Here is a 14,644-nt window from a genome sequence, read left to right as displayed (position 1 = left end):
AAAAAGTCATAACCATTAAAAAAAAAATTTGCATAGGCTGTCTTAAAGGGTTTCCACTTGCCAGTCTCAATTTGAACATAAAAATGAATAATGACAGTAATGCTGGAATTTATGTTAGAAAAAAAAGAATCAAGTCCTTAAGTCCACAGTAATATTGTAAAAAAGAGAGATGGGGTAGATGTTCTCCTTTATAGAAAAAACCGTTAGACAAAAAATGTAGAAAGAGGGCCAGCCCGGCAGCATAGTGGTTAAGTTTGCGTGCTCCACTTCGGCGGCCCAGGGTGCATGGGTTGGGATCCCAGGCACGGACCTACACACTGCTCATCAGGCCATGCCATGGAGGCATCCCACGTACAAAACAGAGGAAGACTGGCACAGATGTTAGCTCAGGGTCAATCTTCCTCACAAAATAAACAATAAACAAGATAAACAAATAAATAATGTAGAAGGAATAATAAAATTAGAAAAATCAACAGTTTGTAACACCCAGTTGGAGCAACTGACTCAGGCAAGGATCTTTAATGGATACTAAAAATCATTAAAGGGTTGTTGGGGAATAGGATATTCATAGTCTGAAAGTACTATCCCTCAGATTATTTAATAATTTCATTGGGAATAATATACCTTTATAGTGGAGAGGTCTGGCAAGCACCATCTGCATTAAGTAACCAAACAATATCACCAACACTGGAACAGGCTGACATTATGTGCCTTCCGATGTGATGTAGTAAGAAGTACACAACATCAAATCTGATATACCCAAGCCAAAAAGGTATAAGCTGAACTTAGTTATAAAGAAGAGTCAGAAAACCACAGTATGTGGGACATTTCACAGGACAGTTATCCTGGAGCCTTTGGAGAAGTCAAAGTAGTGAAAAACAAAACAAGAACAAAAAGAAGGAAAAATCGTGTGGATAGTCTTCAAACTTAAAAGAGCATAGATTGAATCTTAAACTAAAAAACAAAAGAAAAAAGAAAAACCTACAAAAGATCATTTGGGAGATTGATTATAGTCGAGTATCCTGGTTATCTACGAGAATGCCCTTATTCTTAGGAGATGCATGCTAAAGCACTGAGCGGTAAGCGTCAGGATGTATGCAACTTAACTTATGAATAGTTCAAAAAAGCATAAGGACATTAGGATGTTTTCGTATGCAGTTGCTCTATCAATCTATCTATCCATCCATCTATCCAGTATATATAAACATATATAGAATATACGTAAATATATTAAACATAATATGCATATAGTTTACATACAAATATGTAGTATACATGTATATATATCAAAGACAGTAGAGGCAAATTTTCATTGCAAAAACTCATCAAATTAACCCTGCTATAAAGATGAGCTACCCACAAGAGCACAGAATGAGGAACCAGAATCACCCTAGGAAATCTCTTCAATCAACCTATAAAGTAGAATGCACACGGCTTTTGCACACACTCATCTGTTTGATAGTTCTTATGTACATACATGACAGTTGGAGACACAGTGATAGACTGAAAGGAAAACCTACATGAGATTTCTGAGCATCCAAATCATTCTGCCCTTAATATAACCATCAAGTTACCTAACACCAATGGAGATTGGTTGAAGACTTCTACAGTGCTTGTGACCGCAGACAGGAGTCATTCTGTCTGAATTTTGAGCCAAGGTCAAATACCTAATAATGGTCTTGTCGTTGTTGTCACAGGTGTGCATGAAATAGTGGAGTGCACATCATGCGGTTTGGGGTCTAAAGGTTCCTCAGGTCTTTAGTGAAAATGTGCATAAGACATCACTTTACTGTAAGCATTTAAGAGCAAATTTGTCCTTCACCTGTTAGTACATGAGTACTCCAACTCTTCCCAGACACTTGAGGAAACAGATTTTCTACAAAGGAGAGACTGTTTACCTATCAAGGCGCAGGCGCATCATGTGTTGTTTTATTCATGCAGTGACCTAATACACTGGTACCTCATTTCAACTGTACTTCCTTCTGTTCTTTCTCTTATTTTCCTCTAAGAACTTAGAAAGTACAACTCCACAGTAACATCTATATATACTATTTCCATGGTTTTATTCTCAATATATATTTTCTAGGTCTCATATTTTCTAGTGTTGTTTACATTTGTTTCAGATGTAATGAAAGGTTTTATTCCATCCTGATAAAACTGCTCACTCTTCATTGCCATGCATTCTGCCCCTTCCCCCCCACACTATTAAAGCTCTATGTCATTTTTTGCAGTCTTGTCTCATTCAATAATTTCTGCTAATATCCACAGATGAAACTAATTATGTGCACATAAACAGAATTTAATCTTTTGACAATCTGCTTAAAGACTCAGATTTATTTAGAAATTGATATCAATGTCTCAAAAAATTTAAAGCAGAAAAAAAATATGGAGTTTTTAAGGCACTTCTCTAATAGACCCTAATTTATCTCCCAAGCCCAAACCTGTGCTTCCAGCAATTTAATTTATAAGTGACCTATTTCTACTGCAATATTAAAAATATTGGTGAACTTCTACTTAACATATAACAGAGAGAGAAATATTAAAATTACAGATGGCTGGGTAAATGCATATCAATGTTTTCATAAGTTATGAGGCAAATCTAATACATATTAAGAAACTGAATCTGCATATATACTACAAGATTTAAGAACTGTACTTGAAAATTTTTGAAAATTCAAAGTTTGCCAGAATATACCACATCTCCTTCATTTACTCCACAAATATGTTCTGAGCACCAAAAATGTATGAGGTCCTCTGGGCAATGTGGCAGTGAATCCAACAGAAAAATTTCCTACCCTCACAGAACCTACCTTCTTGAGTAACGGGACAGAGGATAAAGATAAACAAAGGAGCACTGTCATTGTAAACTAAGTAGTCAGGAGGACTGCACTGAGATCACCACAGGTGAGGCAGAGGTGGAGCAAAGACTCGAAGAAGATAACAGAGGGATGTCATGTAGATTTCTGCAGGCAGAAGAAGGGTGAGGACAGAGCCTGGAGGAGGGTGGACCTGGCCAGGCAGGAGTTCAGCCAGGTCATCAGCCTTAGTTTTGCTGGTGCTGAGTGACAGAGTGGGAGAGCAACAGGAGAGGATAACAGAGAAGTTAACAAGGGGCCAGGCCTGTGAGACTTTAAGGCCACTGTGAAGACTTTAACTCTGAATGAGAGGGGAAGACACTGGAAGGTTTTCAGTAGAAGAGAAACATGATCCAACTTAAGCTTTCAGAGGTTCTCTTGCTGAGAAAGAAGCAGGAGACCAGTTAGAGGACTATGGGAATAATTTGGGAGACAGAGGATATATTGACTTAGTAGACTAAGCTGGTGGTAGTGGTGGTGGTGAGAATTGGTTGGTTCTAACTACAGAGCCAAAAGCATTTGGTCATGGCTTGGGCATGGGGTACAGGATAAAGAGAGGCCTAAAGGAGAGCTGCCCGATTGTAGCCTGAGGAAACGGAAGGATGGAGTTGCTATTTACCGAAATGGAGAGAAGAGAGGAAGGGCAGCCTTGAGGGAGAACATCAGCTGAGTGTGGACACATAAAGTATGAAACGCTTATTAATATCCAAGTGGAGATAAAGTAAGCGGTTGGTTCTAAGTCAGAAGTTGAGGGGAGAGGTCTGAGCTAGAAACAGAAATTTGGGAGTCAATATGAGATACACGAAAGGCATGAGATACAACAGAAATTAGAATGTTCTCCCTTCTCTTCAAAAAAGATGAGAAAAAAATAAAGTGCATTTATTTGTAGAACAGAAAGTAACTACGAGGCGGGCCCCATTTAAGCCCACTAAGAGTTCCCATTTTATTAAATAATAAGCAATGAACACCTACAAAATGTAAAATCCCAAGCAGACATGTAAAAGGCTTCAAAAGGTAATGCAAAAGCTCCCCTGCTCTCAGCAGAACTTCCGTCTAGTCGAGGAGGTAGACAGTATACAAATAACACAAGGGATCGACTGGAGCGAGGAAAGAAATCAAGTCAGACTCTCAAAAATAATCAAGCCACTGGGATGTTGCTTCGTCCAGGGGAGGATAAGCCAGTTGGACAGAGGAAGGACATTTGACAACGTATATCTGATCTTCCACAGATCACAGGTTGGCAAAATGGCAGCATGCCACAGAGTGGCCAAAGTCATGTTGGGAGTACATGTTGTTAGAGCCCCACCCCTGTAGGGGTCAACAACTTGGTAGCTGGTTATGTCACCAGCACTGGCTGAATCAGATGGGCAGCACATTATAGCTACAACTCATCACTGCCCAAAAAAGCCTCTCTCAAGATGGGCTCTGCCAAACAAGAATATCCTTTTGTCTCTCATCTTTTTCAGACACTGCTGTCAGGTGGCCCAGAATAAATGGAACAACAGGGTCGCTACAGCTGTCTTCCTCCAGCTTCTGTCTCTCTCCAACCTCTGATTCTCCTCCTAGTAGATCTCTTCTGGTGCTCAAATTGATTTTACAGCTTTTCCCCCCTTCTCAGCATCAGCTCTAATCCTACACTCAACTATTTTCTCCACAGCTCACCTAGAAACTCCTTTGTCTTTAATCTTCCGGGTCACAGAAGCTATATGTAACCTCATATTCCTTCATAAGTCATATGAAGTCATTTCCACAAGCACAAACGACTGCTGATTTTTTTCATTGCTGACTGCCAATCATTTTCCAAACAGAATCTTGTTCTCAGAGAACAAAATCTACTTTTGGCTTTCCTAAAAAAATCACAGTAGATCAGTTATAAAATATCTGATGGTTATTATGGAGTTACCACTATTTTTCTCAACTTAACCTCATTAATACTGTCAACCATCAGCAGATAGTAATTCAGGGTAAACACGTTGCTCCTTAGTTCACACACTGTCACGAATATTTAAAGCTTCCTCTTAGAGATGAGTTGCCAGCTTCAGCAATGATGGAGTCAAGAGTCATATTACTACCTACACAGATGAAGGCCCCTCAATTGAGGAACTTGAAAGATTTTCCAATGCACGTGTGGACATCTCTGCACCATGTGATGCCATTTCTTCAGTACTTACTGCAAGCAATTTTCGAGCAACTGCTTTCAATTCTCAGGATGGAATTCATGATCTTACTGATCCAGATCTGAAAATCAATAATATCCCAAAGCAGCGAGCCTACTGCTCTCCTATGAATCACAGGAAGGTGGCTAAAAGTGTGCACTTCTTTTAGTAACTATCTTTCTTCAACTCAAAGACAAAAATTAGGTATGTGTTCATCACATTCTTCACAGGCTTCCCCAGACCTCTCTCTCTAAACAAGAAAACAGAAGCTAAACTCCAAGTAGCCAGCTGATGAGTGGACAGCAAAGCCAAGGTGGCTATGCAAGGCAGGCTGAGTTTCTTTTCACTCAATAACACAGGGCTTGTTCTCTAGAAGGGGAGAAAGAAGGTTCCTGCAAGTGTCACTCCAGTTGAGAGAGCCATTTTCTACTCACCGCTCCTGTGTTGGCTCTGTCACTAGTAAAAGCAGCACACTAACAGTAATGCTAGGGAAAAAGTAATATCAATGGCCCCTGGAGCTATCTAAGGCCAAGGTCCTATTTCACAAACTAGAGCAAGTCAATAAAAGTGAATGCCATTTACATCTTTGCCCAGGAGTACTTACCAACAGGCAGAAGTTACATACATTACACGTTATCTCCTACATTTTAATACACAAGGACAGCACACAGTTCTAAGAAAAATTACTGATCCCTACCATGGACGAAGGATTGAGGTTCAAAGCTTAGTGCATGTGACACAGTGATAAGGAAAGTCAATCTCAAAATCTTGATGCCTAGTTTTAAAAAACACCAGTACCCTTTTCTCTTTCTTCATCAGACTTCTCCAGCTATCACACAGGAAACTAGACCCTCAAGAGATCAGCATCAGATGACTTTGTCAACCTAGCTTGCACTTCAGAAAATAGAATCACATAAACAATGACCACTAACTCTAAGACTCAATGCAACCACAGGCTAATCCATCCAGAAAACAGAGTCTGAATTACAGCCTAACAAAGAGTACGGGCTCGGAGCACATGTTACCAGGGCAGAGGATATTGCAAAAGTAGGATCTCTTTAAGCTCACAAGGTTCTCAATAAAGGTTTGAAACTAGCACCTTCTCAAAAAATCTGCTCCCAAATAACTGAACAAGAGATAAGCAATTAGAAAATCAAAAAGAAAATTAAAAGAACTTAAAAATACTGATACAGACCGATAATATATAAACTACCTGTAAATACTTTACAAACGTTTAAAGGAAGAAAAATTAACCAATAATTATCAGTAATATCTTGTTTACAGTTTTTATTATTAAAACAATGTGTTAAATTTGATTCTGTTGCTGGCTCCACCTTCCAAACATTCCTAACCGTTGACCATGTCATTCCCTCTAATACCTCTCCTCAGTCTTTTCCACGCTTTTCCCAATCACCATTCATCCATATTATTCCAATAATTCAGTCTGCTCATCTCCAAAACATTCTCCATACTGGTATCGCGCTGCTTTTTCTAAAACGTGAATGCATCACTTCATTTCTCTACTCAAAACTCCACTTCCCTCACACCCAGGACTCCGGCTGTACTAACCTATTTTTAGTTCGCTTGTACAAAAGGAGGTTTCACCATCCACATGTTTGTCCTAATACTCATTCTGCCTGGAGTGCCTTTTCCTCCAAGTACCAAACAATTAACAGCAGTAATAAGCCTATTCATTGTTCAAGGAGGCTTAAATATCACTTCCTCAATGAAACCTTGTCTGATCCCATTGGTATAATATATATGCTATATATCCTTCTTTAACAGCACCTCTAATCTTTCATATTTATTTCACATATTGTTTACATGTCTTGCTCTCAGTACCACACCAAAAGCGCCTGGAAGATACTTCTACAGCCTTAGCACCGAGGGAAATGCCTAGCCATGTGTTAGACACTGAACTGTTTGTTAAATTCATGAATTACAAATATTGTATAAAAGTATGGAGTCAGGGTACTTGCTAACTAAAGTTAGACAAGCTTACACATATGCCTGGAGTTTTAATAGATTATATTAAATAAACTAAGAATATTTAACCTCTGATTACTATAATTGACAACGGAATTAATAAAAATGCCCCAACCTCCCCAAATTAATTTGGTCATCTCCTTTTCAAATCTATTTTGAACGCTATTTAGTGAAGTCACTCTAACAACACACAACACAACCTGGTACAAATATATAGAAAAAAAGAAAGAAATCACTATATGAGTGGGAACCTATCCAGCCCAAATGAATGGACAGATATGTAATAAGTGTCCACCATATGTAAAACACTATGCTAGACACTGCGGGGAAAAGTAAGATGGGAAAGAAATGGTTCCTATCCTCAAGTAAAATAAAGTTTCATAAAGGAGGTGAAATGGTTATACAAACGATTAGAAATCAAAGTCTAACGTAATTATAATACAAATAAAACTGAATTTTAGGTTCTTGTAGCCGAAAAGCCTTCGTAAAAAGCTGGCCTAAGAAAAAACGTACGACTTTGAAAGAAATGAAAAGACACCATAGTGCAAGGAAAAGGTAAACTGGAGTAAATTAAAAACAGAGGAGGGGCAGGAGCATGTGCAGGAGCGGCGAGCCTCCCTGGTTCTGGGAGAGACCCCACGAAGGGAGCCACAGGAAACGCAGCTGGACAGTAGTGTGTAGACAGGTTCTGAGGGCCAAGAAATGTCAGTGTAAGAGCCGTGAGCTTGCTGTTCACACCTGGAGCAGCGGCATGAAGGCACACAGGCTCAGTTCAAGAAGCCAGGGGACTGAGGAGCAGAAAAACACTCCAAAGGCCAGCACAATTCCATATGCTACTAAAAAGTAGGTGGAGAGAATTCAACTCAGGCTCAACTGGTTACTGTCTGTCAACAAAGTGGAGGTATGGCTGTGGTTTGTTTCTCTAGGACACAGCCACTGAATTCCAGAAGTCGTTTTCTCAATGTCCTATAAAAGATGGATTTTTAACACTTGAACAAGTAGAGGTCATGAAAGAAAGAGTTATGCATGATGCTGCTGAAGGATGTACTGTACAGAACTTCAAACTGAGTCCGCACTGAGCAGCAGAGCATTAAAATTTCAAAGTGTGACGGATGACCAGCTTTAACTCTCACACTCTTTTGGCTTAAAAGAAAGCAAGACAACCACTTCTAGTCTAGAAGCCCTACTCCACTCATTTCATTTCCACAGCCTTAAAAGAAAGGAAACTTTAGTCCTCTACACAGAATCTACCTCATTTCCCCCATCAAATGAAGGTACACTGCCCTGCAATGTCACATTGCTGCGAAGTCCACCCCAAAAGACACTGCAAACTGATGGCCTGGGAGAAAATCTTGTCCGTACACAGGTGATACTGTTTGTCTGTCTGCTGGCTGGCTTGCATGATCTTTCATCAACAGTGAATTAATTGCCAATATCGAAAGATGAGAGTTTTTCACACAAATAAAATCCATATTTCTAGCTTCTCTTGAAAAATACGGAATTCTGGCAAAACTCCCCAGGTCACCCAGCTGCCTTACGACTTACTTACAGCCCTACCTGGTCCCTTTCGGCATTTGCTTTGTCTCCTGGTTCACATGGGTCTTTGGACCCCTGACAGTCAGTGCCTAGTCTGAGCAGGCTCTGCTGGGCCAGGGTTTGCAAAGAGCACTGCATGGTTTCACATCCAGTATAACCTTACGTTACTCAACCTCTCTAGGCCTCCGCTTCTCCTTCTGTGAAGTGATAACAGTAACAAAACCTACCTAAGAGGGCTGTAGCAAGGAATACATTAGGTTATATAAAGCGGTGGTTCTCAAGGTGTCAGGCGCTGGCGGGAAGGATTCTAGCCCCCAACTGCTACCCCACTCAGGACATCTGGCAATGTTTGGAGACATTTTTGGTTGTCACAACTAGGGAAGGTGCCACGGGCATCTAGTGGGTAGAGCCCAGGGATAGTGCTAAACATCCTAAATGCACAGGACAGCCCCCATGATAAAGAATTATCTAGCCCAAAACGTCAACAGGGCTAGGATGAGAAACCCTGATATAAAGCATTGAGGACTGCAACTGACACAGAGGAAGCCTTCTGTAAGTGTCAGTTATTATCAACAATAACAGAAGCAAGTCCTGGCTGGTGCTCCTCAGTTGGAGAAACTTCTAATAGCTCAAAGAGCTCCTTGTGCTGCCTTTGATAAATTTAACGAACCATACAGATAGGAAAATGTACTTGAAATTATCTGGTTCCACATCATTAACTCAGCAAGCAAGTGATTAACTCAAAAAAATAGTTACGAGAATATGTTTTCCGGAAACAAAAAGCAAACCAGAATATACTTTGGCAAGCAATAATGTGCAATATTTGAAAAGCATACAGTCCTGGATAATATGGCACACGGAAACCTCTAATTACCACATCTTAGAAGGTACTAGACCAAATTCCTCCAAACTCCAAGTTTAATATACGGAGGATGCCCACTAGTCCCAAGATATTTTCTGGAAAACAGTGATAAGAGAGGAAGTAGAAGAGAAAGGTTTTAAACTAAAGAGCCTACCAAACCCCATACCCCCCAGTGCCTGCCCTGGAAGATCCTGCAGGCTTAAACAGCTGAGTCAGCGATCCTTGGTGAGAGGGCCTGCTTTCACTGAGTCACGACAAGAGGTATCTTCCAGATTCAGGTTCACTCACAAGCAAAGCAAGCGAAACCATCCGGAAGGCCCGAGCCGGGCTGACCCACTCTTCAGAGGATGCCAGGAGTGCTGATACAGGACATGGGACCCAGTGATGGCCTGCACGGGGCCCTGCTGCTGTGAACCGAGTACGGAGCAGGCTTCCCGGCCCAGGACTGCAGCGGCCCCGGGCTAGTCTCTCTGGGCCTCAGTTTTCTCATCTTTAACATTAAAAAGTGCAATTGCTGTTATTTTTTCCTATACTATAAACACAGAGAACGATGGTTTTTATTTGCAACCATGTGCCTTTAACATTTACAACCCAAAGATTTGAGTTCCTCTCAAGGGACCCATTGGTAAAGGTAGAAGTCAGGCCCTTAACTGAAACAGGAAAGAGGTTCTGTTGAATCAAAGCCAAGAAAAGCATAACAGTGCTTCTCTCAAAGACGAGGCAATAAAAGCACCAACAAAACTAAACAGCTCTACAATCTACAAAAAACTCTGCATGGATAACATAACTATTAAGTCTCTTTTAAGTTCAGGCCAACACATACTTGAACACCCATATACAAAACAGTGCACTACCAAAGATATCAAGATTGGTAAACTGCGGCACAGAGAAAGACTCCCAAAAGTACATGAAAGAGAACACTTCCATTAAAGAGGCAGAGGAACGATCTCATTGAGGAAGCAGCACAGACCGACAGAGAGGGGCAGGGGGAACTTTGGCTGGCTGGATGTGTCCACCCACTAGGCACTCCAGGCTGCAGACAGAGCACAGGCAGAGGCACTGAAGCTGGAAAGGCAGGAGTCCAGTCTGGGACACTGGGTTCACGGTGGAAGGATGGGACTATAATTTGAGGCCAAATCACAACCACCTGGATCTTCAGAACATGCACATCAGGGCATGAACAATCTTAAAGAACAGAGATATTTGGTCAAAGTATCCAGCAGATGGCTTAAAGAGCAAAAGCTCTCCTTTGCCTAAAGTGAAATATCTTCCAACATTTAAGAAAGAAGGTGTTAATTCCATTAACATTACTCTAATTTGACTAATGAAAAAAGACAATTTCTATAAAGTTACAGGAAAATCAAAAAGCCACCAGAAAGTAAACTATTTTTTAGTTTACTGTTATTTATCTACCACATCCCAGTCATAATTAATAAAATAAGCAAGCCCTAGAAATAAACAATGGGTATCTTTAAATGGTAGGAACATAGTAACCCACTTTTCAACCATATAATTTATAAAGTGATTTTTACCTATTTTTTAAAATGATAATATATTACTAAGAAAGAGAAGTTATATCCCTGAACTGACACAGGGACTTCCTCAATCATAGAAAGAAACTCCACTTGCCAACAGAAACTATGAACTAGCAAACTCTACGCAATATTCATTCGTAAGCATAAGGTTAAAGCTGGGAAAACAGTAACAAATTTTAAACTCCCTTTCAAAGATGTGTGAAATTAAAACCAATTTTATAGTTATTTTGATGCCACTTTCTACTAACAGAAACCAAAGATTCATCCAGAAAGTTTACAGCTGCTCATTCCTGAGAAAAGGGAAGGAAATATAGCAAAGGACTATTTTGGCCCAAGAAGCAGCACTGTTTCATCTTTTAAAATTACCTTGTATGACTTTATGGACAGTAAATTCATGATGTTGAAATACTATATTTTTATATGTATGGAAACCCTTCGTGATGAAACCTTCATGAAGTAAGTACAGCAGAAAAAACACTAAGCTGAGAATCCACAGGGTGAGAATTTGGTGCCAGTTATGTCTTAATCACTGAACATTTATGGCCTCGACAGCCCCAGCTTTAAACTGAGAGGATTGAATCACGATCTCTACAAGGCTATTTCATAAAATATAATTTCCAACAACAGAGATCTGTAGCTGCTGTTGTATATATACTCAGGAAAGCAGTGAATCAGGCTTTGGGGCAGGCTAATTGGCGTGTTCAAATCTAGGCTCCCTCAGTACTAACTGGGTGGCCTTACGTGTAAGCTTCCTTTTTGATCTGGAAGGGATAATATTTACCTTTGCAAGATGTTGGAAGGATTAGAATGTATGTAATGCATCTGGCACACTGTAAGCACTAAATAAAGGCAGACTTTAAGTCTCTAGTCAGTAATAAAAGTTCTAACGGAAAAAGGTCATCCACTTGACAATGCAGTTTCCTAGAACTGAGGTTGGAGAAGAGCAAGCACTGACCGCCAGTCCTTTCCCCAAGGGGGAGCACATAAAGATAATACTGGAGGGGACTCATGGTTGGGAGCAGGAAGGATAAAAGCAGGAAGCTGAAGGTAAGCAGAGGCTTAGAGTCCTGCACATAATAACAACGAACAGGAAAGAAACAGCATGGGGGACACAGTGCTTGAGGGAAGAAGACATCTTTCCATTAAGAAAGAGGACCATTGGCGAAAAAGTATATAATGAATTACTGCACTGATTTCATAATGAAAATAAAGCAGAGCTGGTCAGAGTCTACGAGTGCCACTAAAGAAAATAAACAGGGCTTTGGCAATACACAAATCCTATTTCCTTCCCCCCCTGCAATTCTTACACAGGCGGGGTTCACACAACCCTGCTCCTGCCCACCACTCGGGTGTCATCTCCCACCTCTGTTGGGGACCTCAGCCTCCCCTAGGTTCACTCCACTCCAGCCACACAGCTTCGCTTCCATCCCTGGAGCAGGCCAAGCTCATTTTTGCTTTAGCTCCTCTGCACTGTTATGTCTGCCTGGAAACTTCCACAGATCTTCCCACGGCTGACTCATTCTAAACGTCTCACCCAAACTGTCACTTCCTCAAGGAAGTCTTCCATGACCACCACATCTAAATTTCCACCTACATCCCAGTCACGCTCTAGCCTCTTACTCTGTACTATTTTTCTAGCGTTGATCATTATCTAAGATTGTCATTTTTGTTTACATGTTTATTGTATCTCCACCAAAATGTAAGGTCTCTGAGAGCAGGAATCTTATCTAAATTTTTCAGCACTCAATCCTCAACACCTAAAAGAAAGTGTAGCAGGGATGAGGCACTCATCAGATAAACTTGTCCAAAGAACAAATTCAAATGATAATAATTACCATCCTTCACTGAACATAAGGAAGGAAATGTCCCCTGAAGTGGCTTTAATTTCATTTCTTTAATGCAGTTTTATGCAATAATGCAGTCTTAAAAGGCCAATGTTTGCGATAGTAAGATTTAAAGAGAACGGATTTTTCATGACAGTACAAAATATCATATATATGTGCATATATTGCACAGTACACATTTTCCTTCATGAGCATGAATTATGCCCCATGTTATTAGAATCCATAAATAAAGCAATGGTACCATAAGCTGTTTTGTTTGTGAGATCCTGCTTCTAGAAAGAGCAGGTGTATGGGGAGATGGGATATAGATGGGAATTATCTTCCAGAACCATTCTCAGAATTCTGAGACAAACTGAACTAATTCCAGTATATTTGAGGTTAAACCTGTTACTCTGTTACCTTGCTAAACTTATCCAAATTATTACCGAGTCAAATGATGAATTCAGTGATTTCATCTGTGAAATAGAAGACAAATGACATGGTGAAACTGGCACATTAAGGAAATGGTAAGAGAAGTTCCACTATGTTAACCCATGTTCGAACTAAAAGAGAAAAAGATCACCTTTTAATTCCAAACCATAAGTCAGCATGCTGAGATTTCAAAACATGGCCCCATGAGTGGGCAAGGCAGCAAACTGAAATCACAACCACAACGCCCCTGGCTTGCGCTTTTTAAATTTTGTTTTGTTTTGAACACAGCTTTTCTTAAGGAATAAGAGGCCAGCAGCCGACCTTGTCTGTATAACCCACGCATCCCCCATCCACCATTCTTGGTCACTCTGGAGGGCCCACGGCGCCAGCACGGGGCTGGACCCCACCGAGGACTCCTCGAGGCGAAGGAACGGAGACCTCACTACCTGCATCCGTCCCCTGAATCCCAGCAAGCCCTGGAGGCGGTGGGGCTGGGCATTCTGCAACTTCACTTCTGTATCCTTTATATAAACAGCCTGCCTAGCCCCTCCTCCTCCCCGGACGACAGTGCAGGGCTGAGCAAACAGAAGCAGACGCCCCCGCTCTGGCCTCCGTTCGCGGCCTCCTCTGAGCCCCGGGGGAAGGCATCTGACCCCGGGTGACTCAGTTTTCCAATCTGTCAAATAGGGTGGCGAGCGACCCAGCCTACCTGGTCGAGCGGTTCCGGGCCGGCCGCCCCAGGGCCAGCGGCTCCGCGATCACGCCCGCGGGGGCTCTGGCGGGCGGAGGGGCGGGGCTCGGCGGGGCGGAACCTGGGCCCAGGGACCGAGCCCGGCAGGCGACGCGCAGCCCTCCGCCCGGAGCCAGTCGCCCCCGGACCAACTCGAGTCCCCGGCCCGTGACGTCAGCACGCTGACGTCGACGCACAGAGTCCGCATCTCGCCCGAGGGACCAAAGACCGAGCTGGGGGCCTGAGTGCCCCGTAGCAGAGCCAGCGATTGGTTTGTGGATCTGTCAGTCATCTCCTGCCCAGTAAGCGACGCGGGAAGGCGGGAGAGGGCGGGAGGAAAGTGTGGAAATCTGGATCCCGGGGTTTGAGAGCGTAGAGACGGTTGCGCTTTTCGGAGTCTTGTTGCCCACCGTTTTGTTAGGCGTCGTTTCCTCCTCGGGCATTTCTACTGCATCCGCTTTTCTCCAGTCTTTTCGTGGAGATTTAGGCTTCAGCTCGTGGAAAATAATCACAGAACTGGATTTCAGGGCCCCCGGGCACCTCGCACTGAGCTCTCCGGGAATGAAAAAGTAGGACATTCCATTTCTCTGTTAAAGCGTGACTTCCACTTTGAAATCTCAAGTTCCCGAAACCTGTTTAGGAGACCCTTTCTCTGTGCTCCTCTTGCATAAGTAACACCTCCATCTTAATAGTCAAATTTCATTTTATTTGTGTGTTTTCCCACGAGAT

The 14,644-nt window shown here is 41.9% G+C and overlaps 1 protein-coding gene and 1 long non-coding RNA gene across 24 annotated transcripts in view; one reads left to right on the top strand and one right to left on the bottom strand.

The window, feature by feature from the left end:
* The window catches only part of STARD3NL (STARD3 N-terminal like), a 47,808-nt gene extending 33,678 nt beyond the window's left edge, over positions 1–14,130 (bottom strand). Inside the window, exon 1 of one of the 2 annotated variants that reach the window (XM_005609086.4) lies at positions 13,895–14,130. The gene's annotated coding sequence lies outside the window, so the exon portion shown is untranslated. The remainder of the gene's footprint in view (positions 1–13,894) is intronic. The other variant, NM_001309289.1, reaches the window with a different exon arrangement.
* The window catches only part of LOC102148965 (uncharacterized), a 178,278-nt gene continuing 177,722 nt past the window's right edge, over positions 14,089–14,644 (top strand). For 13 of the 22 annotated variants that reach the window (XR_011437715.1, XR_011437719.1, XR_011437713.1 and 10 more), the window contains exon 1: positions 14,251–14,484. This is a non-coding gene — a long non-coding RNA (uncharacterized lncRNA). Of the gene's footprint in view, positions 14,218–14,242; positions 14,485–14,644 lie in introns of those variants that run through there. The other 9 variants (XR_011437710.1, XR_011437704.1, XR_011437706.1 and 6 more) reach the window with 3 other exon arrangements.

Source organism: Equus caballus, chromosome 4 (genome assembly GCF_041296265.1).
Source record: "Equus caballus isolate H_3958 breed thoroughbred chromosome 4, TB-T2T, whole genome shotgun sequence".
Classification (NCBI taxonomy): Eukaryota; Metazoa; Chordata; class Mammalia; order Perissodactyla; family Equidae; genus Equus; species Equus caballus.
This window is presented reverse-complemented; position numbering and strand designations above follow the sequence as displayed.